Source organism: Phyllostomus discolor, chromosome 3 (assembly GCF_004126475.2).
Source record: "Phyllostomus discolor isolate MPI-MPIP mPhyDis1 chromosome 3, mPhyDis1.pri.v3, whole genome shotgun sequence".
Classification (NCBI taxonomy): domain Eukaryota; kingdom Metazoa; phylum Chordata; class Mammalia; order Chiroptera; family Phyllostomidae; genus Phyllostomus; species Phyllostomus discolor.
The window spans coordinates 207239333-207250173 of record NC_040905.2 but is presented as its reverse complement, the minus strand read 5'-3'; the positions used below and the strand labels follow the sequence as shown (position 1 = coordinate 207250173).

The 10841-nt window shown below is 42.6% G+C and overlaps 1 protein-coding gene across 7 annotated transcripts in view; it reads left to right on the top strand.

Moving 5' to 3' along the window:
* Window positions 1–432: 432 nt before the first annotated feature.
* MAPKAP1 (MAPK associated protein 1) overlaps window positions 433–10841 on the top strand; it is a 211318-nt gene continuing 200909 nt past the window's right edge. For 2 of the 7 annotated variants that reach the window (XM_036022230.1, XM_028509434.2), the window contains exons 1-2: window positions 433–685; window positions 2364–2425. The gene's annotated coding sequence lies outside the window, so the exon portion shown is untranslated. Of the gene's footprint in view, window positions 686–2363; window positions 2426–10841 lie in introns of those variants that run through there. The other 5 variants (XM_036022232.1, XM_036022231.1, XM_036022235.1 and 2 more) reach the window with 4 other exon arrangements.

Below are 10841 nucleotides of genomic sequence, written 5' to 3'. Positions count from 1 at the left end.
CCACTTGAGTCTCACAACAATACTCTAACATTGGGATGTTGTATGGATGGGAAAACCAAGGGTCAGAGAAGGGAGGCATTTTGTCTTAGAATACACAGCAAGTTAAGAGCTGCCATTGAACCCAGGCCTCTCTGACCGAGAGGCAAAGGTGCCTCATCACTCATTTCTGATGAACTTGGAGTTTTTTTTACCATGGAGGGAGGGAGAAAGGAGACGATTCAAAGAACGCTAATGTTGATTTCTACCTAATGCAAGTGCAGGGGTTGGCATGTCTTGCCAGACTCCCCAGGCCTTAAGGATGACAGGGAAGTGGCGCACATGCGCATGGCCTTCCACTCGACCCCGCCCCCGAGAGGGCTCCTCTCCACGCTCGGCTCCAGGGCTTGCGCACTACGTCCCCAGCCTGCAGCTCCTTCCCGGTCGGGGACTTCCGGTGTGGGGGGTGCGGTTCCGGGTCGTGGCGCGACTCGGGGCAACAGGGTTGCTGCTTAGCCGGCGGGCGGCGGCGAGCAGCGGGAGTATGAGGGCGAACCCGGAAAGCGGCAGCTGAGCTGGCCGGGAGGAGCTCAAGTCCCCGAGGATTCTGAGAGTACTGGGCAGGGGCCGGGAGGCGCAGGGGAGCCGGGCCCTCCCCCCAAGGAACGTGTCCGGGCCGACCTGGCACGTAGTGTGGCAGCACCTTCAGGTAAAGGTTGCCCCAGCCTCTAGCCTCCTCCCTTGCACTCCTCCCAGCCACCGGTAGAGCCTAGGGGCTCCTCGCTCATCTGCGCTCTGCACTGCCCATCGGGCAGCATGTCTGGCCCTTGCTCTGGTCTCCCGTGAGCATCCGTTTCCTGACCGTTTCCAGACCCGCAGGCTGCTGCCTGTGAGCCTGACAGCTAGCTGGGTTTGTGACTTGGGGGAGGAGAAGCCAGTGGGTCTGGTAGTTTGGGTAGGGGGAGGGAGGAGGGTACTGTTGGCTCTGGCAGTTTCTGGCCCCACATTTGGCAACATTCAGGTGTCTTAATCTTCACAATATGAAAATCAAGTTTTCAAATCATTGCCTGTGTGACCCCCCAGCTCCTAGCGCCCCTTCTCCCCGTTGCCCCAAAGGTGTAAACAGCCTTGCAGAACTGTTTTTTTTTCCTCCCTAGGTGGAGTGCTGTTGTAACTTGAATATAAATTCAGCTGTATATTTTTGGGAGTGGCAAAGAGTGCTTTAGATCTGTTTAAGGTAGAAAAACAATGATTGTAGTTTAAACAAGAGTATTACTTTAATCAGAGACCTAAAGGTTGACTCAGAAATTGGTTAAAATTTCATTCTGAATGAATGCACGTAGATTTTAAAGCTTTTCACAGTACCTGGCACTTGATGCAAAGTATCATGTTGTGAACCCAAACCAGCAAAGTGTGAATGGTCAGCTGGAGATGGGGGTTGACAAACAGTAGTTCAAACAAAGCCAACAGTCTCATTCTGTTTTGACAGGCAAAAGGGGTGGATTCCTAACTTAAAAACCCACTAGAGCAGGAAAAGGAGCCACCATCTTTTATTTCTCATATACTGTGAGCCCACACGAGATGCTCAATTAATGCTGAAAGAGTTCTTGATGAAGCATTGATAATTGTTTTCATCTTTTTCAGTTTACACACTTGCAAGCTTGCTGGGGCCTCGTAGTCATGCTGGTGGCCCCTCTCCCATTCAGCTTTGCGCTCACACCTGCCTGCAGCTACTGTGGTCCCATTCTGAACTCACAGTGCTCTACAACTCCCGATCCTGCATCTCGCTAACTTTCCCGCTCTGCTTGAAAAGGGCCCCTTCCTAACTTATTCTGCCCCGATCCTGTAGATAATTAGGACCTCAAATCATGTTTGTCCTTTTCTTTGTCCCTTATGTTTTGTAGGTCATTCTCCCTGCGTAGGAAGTTTTCTCTCTTTCTGTTGCCACCTATTGAGATGTTACCCAGGGCCCAGATGAAATTGGCTCCCTCCACCAACTCAGGCAACCCCAGCTGGAAATTATTTCTTTTCTAGAATCCTATAAACACTCATTTTATCTCTAATTATTTCACTTAGCAAGCATTGACTGAGTGTGAATATATACCAGGTACCATGTCAGACAATGTAGAGATAAATAAGGCTCAGTGACTGCTGCAGGGAGCAAAATTCAGTGAGAGTGATAAGGGAATAATTCCAACACAGAGTGACAAGTACACTGTGTGAGAGTTCTTTCTGTGGTACAGTGGGAGCACAGAAGTGGGGGAGGGGTGTCATTCATTCTTGAGGAGGTAATGTTTCATAATGCAGGGTTAACTAAGTTTTATTATTTACTGTGTACTATTACATATAGGTTTCTCTTGTTTAATCACTTTAATCTCCATTTACAGATTAGGAAGACTCAGGATAAATTACACAGCTGGTACGAGACAGAGCCAGGATTCAAACCCAGGTCTGTCTGTCTGATGCCTACATCTGTGCTTTTTCCATTTTGTGTTTTGTCTTTCTCACACTGTATCTCTCGATATCAAGAACATTGAAACAAGTATACAAGAGGAAAGAGTGTCAAAATTAGTGGTACAGATGTTCTTAAATCTTTCAAAGCAAGACCATGATCTCTCAAAGCAAGAAGGTGGTAGGTGGGTCAGCTCAGGTTTGAATATGAGCAAGGAAAATATTCTGTAGGGAGTAACCATGGACTTGGTGTTCAATTCCTGGCTCCTCCTCTCGCTAGAAATGTGACATTTGGCAAGTTTCTTAATTCTAATCATTTTTCTCAAGTGTGGGTTGGGACAGGAGATAGTATGGACCTCATAGAGTGTCGTGAATGTGGAGTAAGCTGATGTGGATGAAAGGCTCGATGCATGGTGAGGTCCCTAAAGTAGTATCTGTGAGACGCACAGGTGCAATGACTGTGGCATGGTTTTAGAGTGGTGAGTAGACCAGCCTGAATAGATCAAGCCGCTGGCTTCATTTTTAGTGAGGATACTGGGAGGTAAAGGTGGAGGGTCAGTAGGGGTCAGTGTCAGCGAGGGCTTGAGTGTCAGACAAGAGAGGTAAATTCCAGTTTCTGTTTATAACTTCTGGTTAGTACATACTTTGAGGATCTGTGATTCATTTAGCAGTGAAAGGGAATATGTTAGGTCCTGGGGCTGCAAGAGGGAATAAACCAGGTCCCCACCCTGAGATTGTTGACATTCCAGTCGGGGAGACAGACTTGTGTGCCGGTGAGCTGTAATAAAGTACTGTAGGTACAAAAATAGCGGTCCCCACAGGGTACAAGGATCACAAAGGAGGGAATGCTGATAACAGCAGCTAATGAGCACTTACTGTGTGCCAGCATTGTATTAAGTGTATCATCTCATTTAGTTCTGTACAGGAAGGCATGTATTAGCACCCCGGTGCTACAGATGAGGAAACTAGAGCAGAGAGAGGTTAAGTCAATTCCTTGAGTGTATGCAGCTGCAGTGGTGAGTAGAGGGGATCATCTGCTAGACTTCGGCATCTCCGCTCTCTAGTCCCGCACTCTGTGGCTTCCTCTCTCGGGTGGGGGTGGGGACCCTCCGGAGAGGCTTCAGAGAAGAGCGGGCCCGTGGGCCGTGTTCGGCGTGTTGGTCGCTGTGCTAGGCTGTAGGGATAATGAGGAACGAATGTGACCCCAGTACTCAAGATGCTCATCGCCTCATATGTCATGTTAAATCTATTTCTTTTCTTTCAGTGGGGGTTTTGTTTTGGTAGTTGACTCATAACTGACAACTTTAGAAACTATTATACTTCAGTGGATTTATCAATGCTTCAGGCTGAGAATTGACTGGAAATCTCTTATTCTGATATGTAGGCCTTATTGATTAAGATACAGCAGTAGATACCAAGTTGTCATCTGACAAGGAATTCTGTCCCATTATGTTTCCCCGCCCACGGGAGGTGCCCTGACTTTGTTTCCTGTGAGCTTGAAGTTTTTGAGAATTTTGACTTAAAAGTTAGCACATTTCAACTTGTGTTAAATTTAAAAGAATTGAGCACCTATATTTTTTGGTCATTGCTAACTGTTTCTGTATATTTTGTTTCCTTCAGTCTTCAGGGTTCTGAGAGATAGGTGGTATTACCCCATTTAACACACGAGTAGCCTAAGGCTTAGTGGTTAAGTATGTTACCCAGGAGTCACACAGCTGGTGAGTGATAATGCCAGAAAAAATTGGGACTTTCCATAAGAGTGAACAAATTTTATTGTATTCATTTTCTTTGAGCATCTACCTCATGGGTCTCCAACTCAAGTGTCCATGATATAACGAAGAAAGTAGGACAGATCTGAGTGGATGGGGTGTGGGGGGACATATGACCAGCCTGAAGGTATCTGTCACTGCTCAGCTCCAGCTGCTGATTGCTCTGTGAGAAAGTAGGCCTATTGTCCCAGGATGTTTTACCTGTTTTCAAGAGATGCTGGAAATCTGGGTTTTAATGTATCTAGCCTAAAAAATTGCCATTTAAAAAATTATTGTGTATACCAAAGCACATTTGTGGGCTGTGTACCGTCCTAGGCTGCCTGGCTGTGAACGCTGGTCTCCTTTATCACTGAAATTTTGGTACCCGCTGTTCAAAGCAGGAGGTACCACACAAGTGGAGATTACTGATCAGTAGTCTACTGGTAAATTGCAGAGTGAAGGGCTGTTGTAACGGACTGATACTGATGTTTTTAGGGAAGTGGCAGAGTGAATGCTTTCATTATATGATCAGGCTAAATTTCAGGAGGGATGGGGTTTGATGGGGAGATGACCTTGTAATACTTTTAGCACTTTAAATGCTATCAGATCTCTTGTCTCTTTTGATCCTCTCTGCAGTGCCATGAAGTGAATGCCGAGGGTAAACGTAACCTCTTGAGAGGAAAACACTGGCGCCCAGTGAAAGACAGTTCAGTAGAAAGAGTGCTAGATTGAGAGAGACTCGAAGTCGGACTGTAGGTACGCTGCTTACAGCCGTATGATTTTGGTCAGGCCACTTAGAAATCTTTATATCTTTTTTTCCATCTGGATGATAATGAGGACTCAAATCAAGCCTTGCTGAGGTCTTTTCAGGATGCCAAGCTTTCTGATTCCATTTGACATGTTTAAAGTTACGCAGCTGATTACTGGCAGACCCCAGTAGAGAACGGTTCAGATTTAAAGTGCTGCTTCTCCTCTCTTGGCAGGTAGGGAGCCACGGCTCCGCTCTTCCCTCTGTTCTTTGTTTATTACTACTTCTGGGAAAGGATCTTGACAGGCCAGGTGCTTCCCAAATGCACACAGTGCTTTGTTGACTGTATATACACAAGATTGAAAGGGGGCATAGAGACACCCAGCACAGTGAGAGAAATATGGTATGGGAGTTCCCAGCCCAAGAGTTTAATTTATTTTTATTTTAATACCCAGCTTCCACAAGGTGAAAATTGAAAAAAAAAATATTATTCTTCAAGATACCTGTTTTCGTTCATACTCTATTGTATCAGGAAAAAACATGGAATATAAAAATAAACAAAATAAATCCTGAACAGTCATTCAAAATTGATTAACTCTAGTTGGCAGCAGTCCAGACACATTGGGAAAATAGATTTAATATAGGAGACACAAAATTTGGGCCCTAAGAAGAAAACAGTTTTAAGTAATTGAAAGTGAGAAAAATGGGAGAAACTACTCAAAAAATAAAACTTAAATTCTGGGAGCAGCAAGAACATATTAGAATAAGTATTGGAATTAAATTACAGTAATCGCTTGTGAAATAAATTGAATATTATGTCACATTTACCTGTAAATATATGCAGTATTAGAGTCATATCCTATTTCTTGAGTATACTTTCATGAATATGCTGTTGTTATTGCACACAAAATGAACTGAATTTTACACATTCAAAACAATAACATTTTTTAGTTCCCTATGGACGCATTTTAAGGTATATTATTATAAGTAAATATTGCTTCAGCAGAGGAATTGGTAGAAAACCAATTTCTTTTTTGTTTTGTTTTAAAGCAAAATACATTTTTCATCTGAACTTTAGTTGCTGGCATAAAAGATGTTAGCAAAGAACTGACATGCAGACTTGAACTTGAAGTCACACCCACCTGTATTTGAATATTGGCTTTGTCAGTTACAAACTGTGTGACCTTCACAATCTGCAAAATGAGGATAGCACTGCCAATCTCATACACTGCTTATGAGAGTTAAATGGAATAACTTATGTAAGTACCTAGTTCCATAATGTTTTTGGAGAGATGCAGGTATAAGCATTCAAGGCCGCAAGACTTTCAGATATTAGTATAATGTAATAAGAAATGAATCTATGGAGTAATTGTGAAGGAGTGAGACTCATTTCATCTCTGGATTGTGAAATTAGTCTCGTCAGTTTCTGGCTGTGCTTTGTGAGCACACCTACCCAGTGCGCACCCTGGAGAAAAGGGTTTCAGTCTGCCATTTAGAGACTAGTAAATGAATTGATATGTTAAGTAACAGCGAAAGCCTTCAGTTGCTTGTATTACCTCTTTTTTGTGCCCGTGACTACCTGTTGAAGTTGTTAGAACAAAGGATATTTTGTCCTCACCCCCATCTTGCAAATGCTGAAACTGAAGCTTAGAGAAGTGAAGTGATTGAAGGTAGAGAGCTACTGATAATGGCAAAGGTAGGATTCGAACCCTTGTTTTTTGCCTCTAATTACAGTGCTTCTGTTGCTATTCCATGCTGTTCTAGATTTGGATGTTGAAACTGGCCCTTATTTCGGGACAGTCATCAACCATGGTCCTTCTTACTCATTTAAACTTAATGCCTGTGGAAAGTTGTTATTGATTACATTGTGAGAATGTTTGATTCCAGGCATAACCTTATGACACCAAGTTTAAAGATTTGATGGAACTCTAATAACACTCTTTGCTGGCAGAGGATGGTGGTGAGGTGGTCACTCATGTTGCTAGCGGGGGTATGAATTAGTCCGACTTTGCTGGAAAGAGCAGTGGGCAGTATTTATCACAGGACTTACCAAAGTAAGTCATGCGTACCTTTTGAGCAATTCCATTTCTAGGAAGTGTTGGATAAAGGGATAATCAGAGATGTAGGAAAATGTTCACGTTCAAATATGTTCACTGCAGTGGTAGTTATAATGGTAAAAATTAGAAACAACTTTAGTACTTAACGAAGACTTTAGAGAAATTATGGAAAAGCCATAGAATGGAAATACTGTGCAGTCATTTTAGATGTTTTAGAAGAATTTTAATGATATTAATATGCTTATCAGGTAACATGAAGTGAAAAAAGGATATATAACTACAAAGTATGTCCAATTATATTGTACATATGAAGGAAAAGAAATAGGTGGTAGGATGATAGGTCTTTATGCATCACTCTGTTTTCCAAAACATTGTCTGGAAAACATGAATAGTTTTTAATAAAAAACTCTTTCAAAACTAGTTTTAAAAATACAGAGCCAGTGAACATCATTTTGACCAAAAAAGCTTTTGCTCATGCAGATGATTGAAGTCATAAATGGCTTGTGTTTTTAAGGTAGTTTCCACCTCTGTTGTTTTACACTTAGAATTCAGTTTCAGGTTTCTTGAAACTGCCTCCTCTCCTCCCCACACAGTCATATTTAAGACCGTGTTGCAGAAGAAGAGTCGCGTTCCTGTCGGGGGGGTGGGGGGTGGGGGGGGGGTGCGGGAACCAGTGTCTCAGCGCTGCCTGCCAGCGTCACTTCTCAGCGGCCAGCCGCCAGCGGGGCGTCGCGCGCCTGTGGCGGACAGGTGTGTCTCTCAGAGACAGTCGCTTCCGTCTCTGCGAGGCTCACACGGGCGTGTGCGGGGGTGAGCACAAGTAGGTTCACAGTGGTGAGTACAAGAAACACAGTGTATTCTTGTGTTATTATTTATTAATGCATTTTCCCCCATGAAAAACGGTAAACCTACTTTTGCTCACTCCTGTATAGAGCTTTTTTTGTAGGTTGAATGCTTAGATATTGGGAAGTGTTTTTTATTATGGAAAATTATAAGTGTGAATATCTTTTTGTGAGAAAAAATAAAGATCCGTTTGGATTTTCATTTTTCTGTAACAATATTAAAAGTGCATAAATATTGAAAGTCGTTCCCTGGCCAGGTGGCTCAGCTGGTTGGAGCATCGTCCTGTGCACTGAAAGGTTGTGGGTTCTATGCCTGGTCGGGGCATATACTGAGGTTGCGGGTTTGATGCCTGGTCGGGGCGCATGTGGGAGGCAACCTATCCATGTTTCTCTGTCATATCGATGTTGTTCTCTCTCCCCCCTCTTTCTCTCTAACACCAATAAACATATCCCCGGTTGAGGATTAAAAAAATGAAAAAAAAAAAAAAAGAATAGAAGTCATGATGAATTGGTGTCTTTTTACTCTTTTATAATTTTCATATACGGTACTTCATAATTGAAATTGTAATAGTTTCAAAATATGCAGTTAAGCATCATGGTCAGTTAGGTGTTTTTTTTTTTAATCTGCATGGTAATTTTCCTATATAAAATATAAAAAGTGCAAAATTGTTAACGAAGTATTTGAGCATTTTTAAATTAGGAAAAAACCAGGCAAGATGTTTCTTTTTGTAAACTGCTTCTGTCCAAAGCATTCTGTATATTATCAGAATGAAAAATGACAGCACTTTGTCATCTGTTCAAATTGATATTGCACTCTTTGCAATGACAGCTGAAAAGGCCCACAGGTGCCATATAAAGAGGTGACCATGTTGTCATATTTCATTTCGGCATCCCTCTGCAAAGCCATAATTACCTAATTAGGTTGTTAATTAGGAGATTAGCATTTCACTATATTGATAGAATGCTCTTTACCAGCTTGGGGCTAGATACAGATTTGTCTGCCCTAATTTATAATCTCTGCCTTTTTTGGTACTTATTTATTTGCTTAAGTTCCTGATGTGGGGCAATTCAGTTTACCTGAGAAACAGTTTGTTTACAAGCTAATGAAGCTTTGATCATGGGATTCAAGTTGCCTTGTTAAAATATGAACAGAGTTGAAAGGGTGGTCACAGTGCCAAAATGCTAATACAAATTCTGATTTGGTATAACTTGTATTCCTGTTAGCATAGACAGCAAACACATGATAAGAAAAATTGTTGGTATAAAAATTAAAAGAACTAAGTCTCAAATGTGATAAGAGATTTATACAGGGTGGGTCAAGAGTAGGTTTAGGGTTTGAATGGAAAATAATGCAATAATTAATAAATAATACAAGAATGAACTGTTTTGCATATGTGCAACTGTAAATCTACTTTTGCCTCACCCTGTATATCTTAAACTAGGTGAAGGAAATTATTTAGTTAACTTTAACAACAAATCCCTATTATTTATACTTCAGACTTATAAAATACGTGAAGTGTTTTGAATGTATTTCAGAAACGGAAGCTTCGTTCATTCCTTGGGTAGTCGTGATCAGGGTTTGTTCCATTTGTACCTTCTGTCCTTTTGTCTGTGCTGGGAACATTCTCTTCCCACAGTGTGTGCCATCCTGCGTGCTTACGGACTTTGAAGTATTTCAGAGTAACCTCCACTTGGTGAGCTGTTTGGAGTAAGCAGCATTTCCATCCAGTGTGTCTAACATTTTTTGGGTGCTGGAGGGGTGGTAAAAAAAAACTGATTTTCATCTGTTTTCACTCTGCAGTGCATGATTTGACTGTAAAGTTTATAATTTGCATCCCATGTGCCTTTCCTACTTTTTCCGGTTAAGGAGATTAAGAGTTTTACAACAATGTTAGGAGCACTATTCCCACCACTAAGCTTCTTGCCTAATCATTCATTTTTCGGTCAGTCATTGCTGAATATGAGCATATATGTCTGGGAACTGAGCAGTGAAAACTCGAGACACCAACCCTGCTCTCGCGGGACTTGCAGTCTAGTGATGAAAAGTGCAGCCTGGTTTGAGAAGTGCTGCAGTCGTGAGAGGAAAGGTGAGCGTGGAGGAGCACCTACACCGGACTTGCTAAGGTCGGACCTTCCCGGGGCAGGTGATGTCTCTGTTGGGATCTGAAGGGTGAAGGAGATGTCTCAGCCAGGTGGGAGAAGAGAGAAAACTGTTCTAGACTGGAGTGTATGTTCTAAGGCTTGTTGAGGATGGCTGGAGTAGAAAGAACCAACAGGGTAAGTTGCAGCTGGGGCAGCAGATGGAGGCCAGTTTCAGTTCTGTGAGACAGGTTGGGAAGTTACTGAGGATTTCAAGACAAATTAGGAAGCAACTGCCATAGCCCAGGTGAGAGATGGCTTGGATTAGGGTATGAAGCTAAAGAGAGTGAATGAAATCTAGAGAGAAGGGAATGTAAAGGATTGGTGATTAAATGGCAGTAGGATTCATAGAAAAGAGTTGAGGATTACAGTTTGGGCATCGTATTTGTTTTCTAACATGTGTTTGAGTATCTCGAAGATAAGAGATCCATGGATCTGTTCCAATATCAACCCCGAATGCACTAGTTTTCTTTCAGGTTAATTGGAAAATACTAATATTTGAGTGTCACTTTGGGACCCTACACTGTGACAGCAGATTTGTGAGGTGTGTGATGTCTTACTGGGGTCCAGGGAAGTTGTGACACTCCTAATTTTCTCAGCTACTATGTGGTAGAATTGGGAGCATGCCAGGGTCTCCAAAGCTTCTGTGTTTTCTTGTTTTACCCCTTCTGTTTGTTTATTCCAAAGTGAAGAGGAGAATTACTTCCCAAGGACAGGTTGCTCAGTGGGTTACTGATAGAGGGGTGTTTACTCTGGCTTCCTACTCCCCGCTCTGGCGTTTTTGTGGGAGAGGCCTCTCCCGGGCAGGAGTGTCTGCCTCAGCAGAGTCAGCAGATCCGTTGGGATTCCCTGCTCTAGGATTGAGTCTCCCCAGCTAGGA